Consider the following 11,414-nt stretch of genomic DNA (forward strand, 5'->3'; position numbering starts at 1 on the left):
TCAAAATGCAAATGCATATATGAAAAGGTGTTACTCAAGAGTGATCATCTTAGAACAGATTTCATTGAACATAAAAGTTTTCGTGCATCAAACAAAACCTTTGCATATAGGGGATGGCTTTTACTCCTAATTTCTCTATTTCTCTTAAAAGCCAAATTAAATTCCACTCATGTTCAGGTGTGGAGTTATCCATCTGCTTTAATTCTCTAGCGAAGCCAGCTAAGTTCACCAGCTTATGAGGCACATTGCTTGCTTGAGCAGCAACTTTCTTCATGACATTGTCTTTTTCTTTCATCTTCTGTGTCAACTCTAAAAATTGTAAACAATGTTGTTCATTTATTCTTGTGAGAGACTCTTTGTGTTCAAGAACTTCTCGTACAAGATCTCCATAATCATCTAAACATTTCTTCAATGTTTTGTTCTTGGCCATAGTGGCTTTTAATTCAATATCGATCTCAAGCTAATGAATCTGATATGATGCTTCCATGTTGGTCATAGCCCTATTTAACCTTTGATTTTCTACTTGACATCTTTTTAATTCACTGACAGATGTATTGCGTCTTTCTTCTGCAACTCTTAAATCATGAGAAAACCTCTTGGCTCGACCTTCATGTATGTTACAGTTCTTTTTCAGTTTGGTGACTCCCGTTATCCACTCTTCAGTTTGGTGCTCAATTTATCGTTTGCAATCTTTAGATGACGTATTTGAGCCTCAGTCCTCAGCAAATCTTCTTCTCTCTGGGCGCCCCTACTAATATTCTTACCTTTGACCACGTTTGGTATTAATCTATTAGGATCTTCAGTTACCAAACTAGGTCGATCATTTATCACAAACTGTAAGGTTCCATGATCCAGAAGACTTTATACTCGACGTTTGAAGGCAAGACAATTTTCGATGGTATGTCCTTGAGTTCCAGCATGATATTCACAATAAAAGTTGATGTCATACCAATTCGGATACGGAGGTTGGAACGGTTTTATGTAGTACGGGGCCACTTCTTGCGCTTCAAGTAGCTTTTCATATAACTCCTTATATGATATAGGGATAGCATCAAAATAAGAACCGCCTTTTGTCTTGGATTGAACCTGAGTTTTAGACGTCGGGAGCAGACTAAACTTTGACGACTTCAGATTACATGATTTCTTCTCATCTCTGGGAGATTTTACAGTTGTCACCATTTCCTGGGTATCTCCAGATAACTTGTGAATACGAATGACGACTGTCTCTATTTGTGCCGGAATCTCTTTTCCTTTGGCCAAAACAAATATTATTTCCATCATCTTGGACATTTGCTCTCTTATTTCTCGTATCTTCTTTTGCTCTTTAATGGGCATACGATCTTTGGGTGCATATCTCTCCTCTATCCTCGGAGTTCCCTCAGGATGCCATTCCACGGTTGCGTCATATTTTGTTCCATCATAAAACTTTTTGTCCATTTATGATTTCTTTCCAATTTGATGAACAGTCTTTCCAGTTAACACCTTTTGGTTATGCCATGATCATGCAATGCAAACAAAAGAAATCAATATAAACAAGTTAGAGCAAAATAACATGCATAAAATATAAAAATGAGAAGGAAAAAATAAATTGGTTAGTACCAAAAAAAATTCTATTTATCAAGGTATAGATCCTAACCTCATGTTTTCTAGTTCCATGCATTGTTTGGAAAAATTAACCTAACCGCATGATTACTAGTTCGCAGGCATTTATTAAAAAAAATGAAAAACATCAAATAAATTAAAAAGACAAAAAGTTAGAACTTATTTCTCCTTTGTGTACACCTATGGACAGAGGTTCAATACTATCTTAGATCAGGAGAATTTCTATGGTTTATTATATGCAGGGTTTTAGTTCTAAAAGTAAAGGTACCCGAATTGTCCTTGTTAGTGCCTCTTGGGCTGCTAACCCTCAATCCTAGTCCATCACAGACTAAAGTGGATTGAGTTCAATTCGAGGGGATACACTTCTCTATGTCTGACACGAAGAATAAATTCTCACGAAGACATAGAGCATATAAACCCCGAAAGCTACTTGCTAGGTCTGACACGGAGAATAAATTCTCACGAAGACATCGATTTCACTCCCACTTAAAAGGGACAAGCTTGATTAAAAAGCTTATGTTATGCAATGCAAGTGTTGTGTGTGAGGAGAAATATTCAAACCTTTGACAAACAAATAAAATAGGAAATTTAAATATCTAAAAATAAATAGTAAAATTAATAAAGAAAAAAATATATAAATATTATGAAAATAATAAGTATATATAAAAATTTTGATAAGAAAAAAATATATATTAAATATATGAATTTTTAATTTCTAATTAATAGAGACAATTTATAATTGATTTTAAAGCTCAACCACGTCCCTAGTGGAGTCACCAAGCTGTCGTAATCGGTTTTCGTCTGGACACGAAATTTTTGCTTCGGCGGGAAAAGTGATATGAATAAATGGTTTTAAAATGTTTTGGGAGTCACCATCGACTTTTTGGGTCAGGTAGGTCGAATAGCTAAAAATTATCTTTTAAAAGAGTTTTTAAAAAAACATCAGTTAAAAGATAAATTGATCTGCGTTTAACCAAAAATTCATTTTTTTAGAAATAAAAAGGGATTCGTGGTCGGTTACATTTAGGGAAGGATTAGCACCCCTACAACGCCCGAAATTGGTACTTGTTAATTATAAATTGTCTCTATTATTGGAAATTTAAAAATTCATAAATATATTTAATTTGTAATCCTGTTATTTCAAATTTATAATTTTAAGAAAATATATTAATTTATATATATATATAAGATATTTATTCAGAAATATCAGAAAAGAACTTCTAGGTGCTTTAAGACAGCTCCTTTCTTAATATTAAAAAATAAATAAATATTAATAAAACATTTTTACTAATATATATATAATTGATAAAAGTAAAATATTTATTTAAAAATATCAGAAAATGGACATCTAGTTGCTTTAAGACTGCCCTTTTTCTTTGATATTTAAAAATAAATATTATTATAAAATTATAATATTGTATTTCATGTAAACATTAGTGAATAAACAAAAATAATAAATAAATACTATATTTAAGTATATGATCAAAATAAAATTAATACTATATGGTTTTTTATAATATTAAGTAAAAAACAATAATGACAAAATAAAATAAATTGAAAGCAATAATATTAAATTGCAAAATATTAAAACTTATGGTTAAATTAAAAATATAAGTGACTAAAATATAAAACTCAAAATCCTAATTCGAATACATAAATATGGGTATTAAAGTATAATAAACATAATAATAATATGTGACTAGAATATAGAAAATTAAAACTATAGATGTAAATAATAAAATAAAATAAAAACTTATGGTAAAAATAATTAATGATTGAATTATAAGCTGTAAAACTTAAATGCTCTAACTCGAACTATTATAAAATTTGAGTGTTAATAGTGTGATTTAACTTATATTAGTTATTCAGGATTGAAATATTAAATATAAAAATATTAGGGACTAAATATGATATTTATCCTAAATATATAAATATTTACTGATTAATGACTAAAACATAATATATTAAAATTCGAATGCCAAATTAAAATAAATAAAAATAACTGGTGGTGACTATTTTGTAAAGATTACAAACATGGAACACCGCGGAAGGGGTTTATCCCTTTAGAAATTACAGAAACAACCTCCCCCAAAACGACGTCGTTTGGGAGAGGGTTTTTAAACCCCTAAATGGCTGACCCTTCGGGTCAGCCTCTCATTTTCTCCCTTTCTCTTTTCTCTCTAAAAACGAGAGAAGAAATTCTCTCTCGCCTCTCTCTTGCTTCCCTCACCAAAGGGAATTCTGGAAGCCGCCGGTAGCTACACGCTGCCACGAGCTCCACCACCGGCCACCACTACTGGTGGCCGGAAATTCCCAAATTATCCTAGATTACAGATCTCGACCTCCTAAGGCCGAATACGATCTCTGTTTTCCTTAAAAAAACTCCTAATCAGAGCAAATATACAGTTTATACCTCCGGTTTTCGAGTGCTTTAGAGGCGTATGGTGACGAGTGGAGGCTTCGACGATGTTGGTAAGTCTCTTCTCGTTCTCTCGTTTAATTTCCGTTTCTTGGTTTGCTGGTTGTTGGTCTCCTCTTTTTCCTCTATCTTTGCTTACTGTCCTCGTCTTTCTCACCGTTTTTTTTTTCTTTGCAGGTTTGGTGAGGGTTTTATAAACCATCACGGTTGTTCGCTCGGACCGGGTAATAGGGGTGACGTTTGGTGAGTCACCAAGCTATGGCGGTGACTCACCATAGATCTTCAACGTGGGTAGCCATCTGGGTCTTCTGGAGCATTATGGCAAGGCGGCGGCGGCGTGGTTGCAGCGGGTTGGGTCATCTGGCAGTGGGAGCGTCGACAGTGTAGACGTGAGGCGGCTGGAACTTGCTGGAACTCTTGGAGTGGCGGCTGCAGTGCTAGGGTTTAGAAACCCTAGCTGAAACCCTAAATGTTTAGGGTTTCCTTCTGGTCTGGGCTAGCTGTAAATGGGTCTTGTAAATGGGTTTAGGGTTATGGGCCTCTGATGTATTTTTAATTTATTTATTAATAATATATAATAATATAATAATAATAATAATAATTAACTAATAAAAATAAAAGTAAACTGACAAATTAGTGTCTACACAACCTAATACAAGTATGACTTATATAACCCAAGTAAGCAACAAATCATAATAAACTAATAACAAACTAATAACAAATACTAAATAATTTTTATTTACATTCTAATAGACTTTATAAAGGCCTTCAAATAGTGGACTCTATCAATGTCTTAAATAAAAAATTCTTTAAACACTTAAAATAAAAGGTATATTTTAAACAGCACTTTTTATTAAAACTTACTTAATGAAAGTACTCTTTTATTTAATTCATTAAAATATTAAAAAAATCCATTTTTTAAGAAAAAAGAAATTTTAAATTTTAAAAACCTATCTTTTATTTGAGGTAAACTACCCAATTAAAGCTCTTATTGAAATATTAATATAGTACGATAAATAATTAAAAGTTAAAAGTTAATATTTTTTAGGCTTTAAGTAAAAATAGATATTCAGATTATGTATTCCTTTTGTTTTAAGTATCCAAATTATTTTTTAGTCAAAATTAAGTAATTAAATTATTATATTTAATTATTTAAAGTTCTATGATTTTTTAATTAAATAATATTTTTCTACCAAGAAGATGTTACTATATCACATAAAATTAGATATTCTTTTTTACCAAAAAAATAGTTTAGGGGCTTAAAGCAAAAAAGAATCATAGTTGAGAGACTTATTTTGACAAAAAAAATTAGGTACTTAAAGTGGTTACATATAATAGTTTAATAACTTAGTTTGATAAAAAAATAGTTTAGATACTTAAAGCAAAAAATATATAGTTTGAGTACCTATTTTTTAAGTTTAACGTTAAATTAGCTAGCTCTATTTCCATATGTAATGGGGTAAGGGAGAGGTAGGGTAGTAGGCTGTCCTCAACGCTAGGTTGAAAGCAACTTCCGTGGAAGACCTCCGACAATTATGAATTGCCCACCGTGGGACTCGATCCCACGACCACAAGGTTAAGAGCCTTGCGCTCTACCAACTGAGTTGGACGGACAATTAAGTTTAACGTTAAAAATATCATTAAACTTTTTATTAAAATAAAAGTATAAAGTTAAAATTAGCCTTCAACGTTTATTAAAATAGTCATTGTGACCTTTTTTTCATAATATTTTGGCTTTCAAAGTTTTATTTTTTACAAAAGACCCTTTTATAGATCGAAATAGTTAGTTAACATACAATCAATGCTCTAAAATATGAGTACTTTTATCCTAAAAATGAAACGTTGATGTTCAAATATTTTAGAAAAAAAAGAACTTATGACCAAAATACTTAAAATAAAAGAATAAAGGACCAAAATGAATAGTAAACATTGGGTACTGATGTTGATATTATGCCTAAATTAAAATAGACCAGTCATTCTTTGTCTTTTTACTCCATACAAAAAATAATTAAATAGAATCAAGTAAACGAGTCATTCTTTATTATTAAATAATTAAATAGTATTTATTTTTACTCTTTGTCATGTGATGTGAAATATGAGATGTCATCCCCAAGATAGATGGATTCTTCATTAAAATAATAAAAATATTTATAATATTAAGTAAATGAGTCATTCTTTAATCAGTATCATTTTTCCCTAAAGAAGTGAGTGACAAGACATGTTTTATTAAAATAAAAAAATAAATACGTTTTTCTAAGTAAACGCCATTATTTCCAAATTTATCCAAATAAGAATTATTTATTTATATAAAGCGGGCCACTCATGCTTTGTTAATTTATCACAATAAAAATTTAATATATATTTTTCAAAATGAGCGGGCAAGTTGTATTAAGATGGATTCTTCAAATAGCAAGACCGATGATAATATCAAGTCATATTTTATTCATTTATGAGCTGGAAATATTTTACCAGCATTTATTAAAATGTATAAATACCCAATATAATTTTGAAATTTAATATTTATATAAATCCTATTGATATTTAGTTTAAATTTTGATTAATTTAGGTTGAGTATTGTAAAAATTTATTTTAGAAAAGATCTTTTAATTTAATTATTTCATCCACAACGTTAAAATTTAAACCATTGTACACGAAAGAATGATAAAATTTAATCATATATTATAAGTTAGTGATATTAAAATTTTATTTTTATTTTATTTTGGCATTAATTGTTTGGTTTGACTATTAAAAAATATATTTTTCCTATAGTTTTTTTATATTTATATTTTTATTGCTTTTGGTCTTTAGTTTTTAAAATATGTAAAGTTATTATTAATTAAATAATATAATTTTCAATCATTTATGATTACAAAATCAAATTGATAAAAACTATAAATATATAAGACTAGAAGTTTACTTTTCATTTTTATAATTGTTAGATCACATGCTAATAACAAAATAAAAATATCACTCTGGTTAAATTCTGTCGTTAGATGATAAGTTCAGTGTTTATCAAAAAATATTTTATTAAAAATACTTAAAACTATAATTTTTGGAAACTCCTCATTTTTCTAAAATTATAAAAAAAATAAAAAACTTTTAGAATTCTAATTTCAATCCCTTTGCCATCGAACATCGATCGCCACCCAGTCAAAATTTAAATGGCATGTGAAGCAGAACACTCAATGATTGAAATCTCCTACTTCAACCTCTAATTGTAGCGAAAACAACGATAATGGTGAAAATCAATAATAGCGAAATCTTACATTTACACCGTCATTTGGTGTTCATTCGATTGAAAAAGTAAGTGGTTTTTGGTTGTGGGTGGTTGACCGATCCATGTTAATGGGTGTTTGATCGATTAACAATATTAGTTGTGGCCGATGATGTCAAAGGGATTGAAATTAGAGTTTAAAAGGTTTTGGGTTTTTTTGCATTTTTATAAAATTTTGGTATTTTCTTAAAAAATTATAAATTTAATTTTTCATTCAAATGCAAATTTTAACGTGTGTTATTTAACGGTGTAATTTAACAGTCATGACAGTCAAAACATCTAAAAGAGTAATGTTAGAAATACTAGACACCTAAATTGATTAAAAAATAATTTAGATACCTAAATGAAAAATAATATAACTTGATTATTTATTTTTTATATTAAACTTTAGTTTAATGACCAAAATAGAATGCCACTAATAATTTTGTGACATTGAGGTAGTTTACCCTTTGTTTGGAAGCATAGCTTGACCTTGGTCTTGACTTTAAGTTCAGCATCAGGTAAAAGGACTTATTGGACGCCCCAAACACAGATGAGGAAATGAAATGAATAATTGATTACCGATTCCAGGAAGCTGTTAATATCTGAACTCAACCGAGCTGCTAATACAACCAAAAACTAAAGAAAGAAGAAGCGAAAGAAGAAGAAAAAGCAGAAGAAGAAGAAGAAGAAGAAGAAATGGTGGACCCAGTCCCGCCGGAGGTGAGGAGGGTATGGGACAAATGGAATATCAGAGGCACCATTCTCTTCAGTCTCTCATTGCAGGCTTTCCTCGTTTTGCTTGCTCCGTACCGCAAATCTACAAGGAAAAGACTCTTAATCCTGCTCATCTGGTCGGCTTACTTGCTCGCCGATGCTGCTGCTAATTTCACTGTGGGTCTCATCTCCAACAGCCAAAGCGATTCCAAAAAATCTGGCTCCCGCTTCTCCACTTTAAAGAGGATGGTAACGCTGATCTCCTGGCTTTCTGGGCTCCCTTCCTCTTGTTGCATCTCGGTGGTCCCGATACAATCACTGCTTTTGCTCTCGAAGATAACGAGCTTTGGCTCAGGCACTTGCTTGGTCTCGGCTTTCAAGCGGTTGCTGCTCTTTAGTCTTTGCTCAATCACTCCCAACCAACAAGATTTGGGTTCCCTCCGTTCTCATGTTCGTTGCTGGAACCATCAAGTATGCGGAGAGGACGCGTGCTCTGTATCTTGCGAGCTTGGACAGATTCAGAGATTCCATGCTCAGGACGCCGATCCTGGTCCCAACTATGCTAAGCTTATGGAGGAATACGCTTCCAAGAAGAAGAACAAACTCCCGACCCAAATAATCATGATTCCAGAGCCTGATAAAGAAGCCAGGGCTACTGATATGCCAGTGAAGGAAGGCAAGTTGAACCATCTCGAAGTAGTGCATTACGCTTACAAGTACTTCCAAATCTTCAAGGGGCTTGTGGTTGATCTCATCTTCAGCTTCCGTGAGCGTAACGAGAGCCGTGAGTTCTTCAAAAAGAGAGGAGCCGTCGATGCTCTCAGGGTCATCGAGGTTGAACTCAACTTCATATACGAAGTTCTTTATACTAAGGTTCAAGTTGTGTATTCCATTTGGGGGTATATCTTCCGAGGTATAGCCTTTGGTTCCATTGTAGCTGCTCTTTATCTCTTCCATTTCAGAACAAAGAAACACGATCTTAATCAATTCGATGTGAGGAGCACCTACACCTTGCTCCTTGGTGCTGTGGTCTGGATGTTATCGCGCTGCTGATGCTCCTTTTTTCGGACTGGACATACTCCTCAATCAAGGACCCTGCTTCCGATTCGGGGTTCTTGGCAAGGATCTTCACTGGCTTGCTTTGGTTTAGGGAGCCATGGTGGAGAAAATGCATGTGTAGGACGAATCTTGAAGCAAAACACAAGGATCTTACGAATTACAACGCCGCCGATTCGAATCACGCTCTGGATGTTGTCACTGTGTTGTGAAAGTGAATCTTAAACCGAATGAAATCTATCACGATGTGTTGTCGACTCCGATTTTGTTCCGAAGGTGGTCCGGTTCCATCTCGTCCTTCAATTTAATAAGTTTTAGCCTGAAAAGCCATACTGGTAGAATCCACAAGTTCACGAGATGGCCACTGGTCATCGCTGAGAACATCAGCACCTTCCTGCACATTGATGGATGTTTTTACTTTGTTGGTGGTCTGATCAAAAAATTCAAGAAAGCAGTCATTGGTTTACTGTCTGGTGTGATAGAGGTGTTATCTTTTATTAAGGACAAAATCAGCGCCGCCATCACCTTTGTCGTCGATAAGCTCAAGAACATTGATGTGTTAAATGAAATCTTCAAAAAGATTGGTGTTCTCTCTGGCTATGCTCATGATTTCATCATGGGAAGTATGGGACTTCGGGACTTCATAGAGGAGATAATATGTAGCCCGCGAGCCATTCACTAAATCCCTATGGGAGTTCATATTTGAGGAACTCAAAACCAAAGCCGACTATGCAGATGACCCTGAAACGGCCAAGAGGATATCCACTGCCAGGGGTGATTGGGTTCTAGTGGATAGCGATACGAAAATCGACCGTAGCTCGCTGATGCAGTTTATAACCGATGTTCCGTATGATGAAAGCATTTTATTGTGGCACATTGCTACTGATCTCTGCTACTATGTCCATGCTCCCAATAAGGAACTGGACGAGAAAGTATTGGTCATCGAGAAATTAGTAAGCTTCTTTCTGACTACATGTTGTATCTCTTAATATGGCAGCCAACGATGATGTCTGCTGTAGGAGGCATTGGCAAAATAAGATTCAGGGACACTTGCGCGGAGGCTGAAAGATTCTTTGACGGCAAGGTTTTACCATCGCGGGCAAAAAACATGAAAAGGAGCGGAACCGTAGAAACCAAGGCGTGCGAGGCGATTCTTTCGGTGACGACTGATGTCAAACCGGAGGCCGTGAAGGGAGATAGAAGTAAATCCGTACTGTTCGATGCCAGCATGTTAGCTCAAGAACTAAGCAGGCTGGAGGAGGAAGGATTGGATAAATGGAAATTGATGGCCAGGGTGTGGGTGGAATTGGTGTCGTATGCTGGGAGTCACTGCCGAGCAAGCACGCACGCTCAGCAGGTCAGCAAAGGTGGGGAGCTCATTACTTTTATCTGGTTGCTCATGGCTCACTTTGGCCTTGGGGAGCAGTTCCAAATCAATGAGGGACATGCAAGGGCTAAATTGATTGTCGGAAAATAGACCAACACTTTCTTTCTTTACATGTGCTTTTGCGTTTGTATTTCTGCTCAATTCCAAGTTCGCTGTGGAGAAATGTAATGCTACATGTGATATTATGCCAAATCATAGATTGCGGTGTTGTCTTCAAATGCTCTGTTACTTTTACGCCTCGAATTACCTGCCCAAACGAAGAAGAAGAAATTAGAGCACCACAATTTAACAATACGTTAGATATTAGAGTTTGATGATAATTCCATATGACACAAACTAATAAAGATATAAAATTAAGTTATAATTGCAAAAATTAAATGAACCTAACCGCTCTCCCTTTTCCCTTCTTCTTTTTATTTTCTTTTTGCTTTGAGTTTGTATATATTTTATAGATCATATCAATTTTTTTATTTTATTTAGTCAATGACGGTATTAATTTTGATAATAGTTGACTACTGTTGGTTCTTTTTTTTCTTATTTTGTTAGTTTTTAATATGAATAATTATATTTTTATAACACGTTTATTTTTATCTTTATGACACGTTTTTTATTTTTTTTTTCTCTTGATCGTTTGGTTATTTTTTAATTATATTTTTTCAAGGTTGAATTTTATGATGTCACGATTGATCAATGTGATGTTTATTTAAAATCTTGTTGATCTTCTCTGTCATGGACCTTTGGATTAAATTTGGATGCGTGATTTTTCGTTCGTGGATAATTTCTTACAACGTTCGTTTTAATTTGTGATTCTCAGTGGTATTTCAATAGTTTAATTTACTTTTACAGTTTATTTATTAATACAATCAAATTTATTCATATATATATATATATATATATATATATATATATATTGTTGAATTTTTTAGTTGAGTTTTTTTGAAATAAAATGTTGGATGTCATTTAAAAGAAAAAGCGAGAAT

At 33.2% G+C, this 11,414-nt stretch overlaps 1 pseudogene; it reads left to right on the forward strand.

Annotated features, from left to right (window-relative positions):
• Positions 1 to 10,648, forward strand: part of LOC120127525 — a 42,910-nt pseudogene extending 32,262 nt beyond the window's left edge.
• The last annotated feature ends 766 nt before the right edge of the window (positions 10,649 to 11,414 follow it).

Source organism: Hibiscus syriacus, unplaced genomic scaffold, assembly GCF_006381635.1.
Source record: "Hibiscus syriacus cultivar Baekdansim isolate YM2019G1 unplaced genomic scaffold, ASM638163v2 tig00110469_pilon, whole genome shotgun sequence".
NCBI lineage: Eukaryota > Viridiplantae > Streptophyta > Magnoliopsida > Malvales > Malvaceae > Hibiscus > Hibiscus syriacus.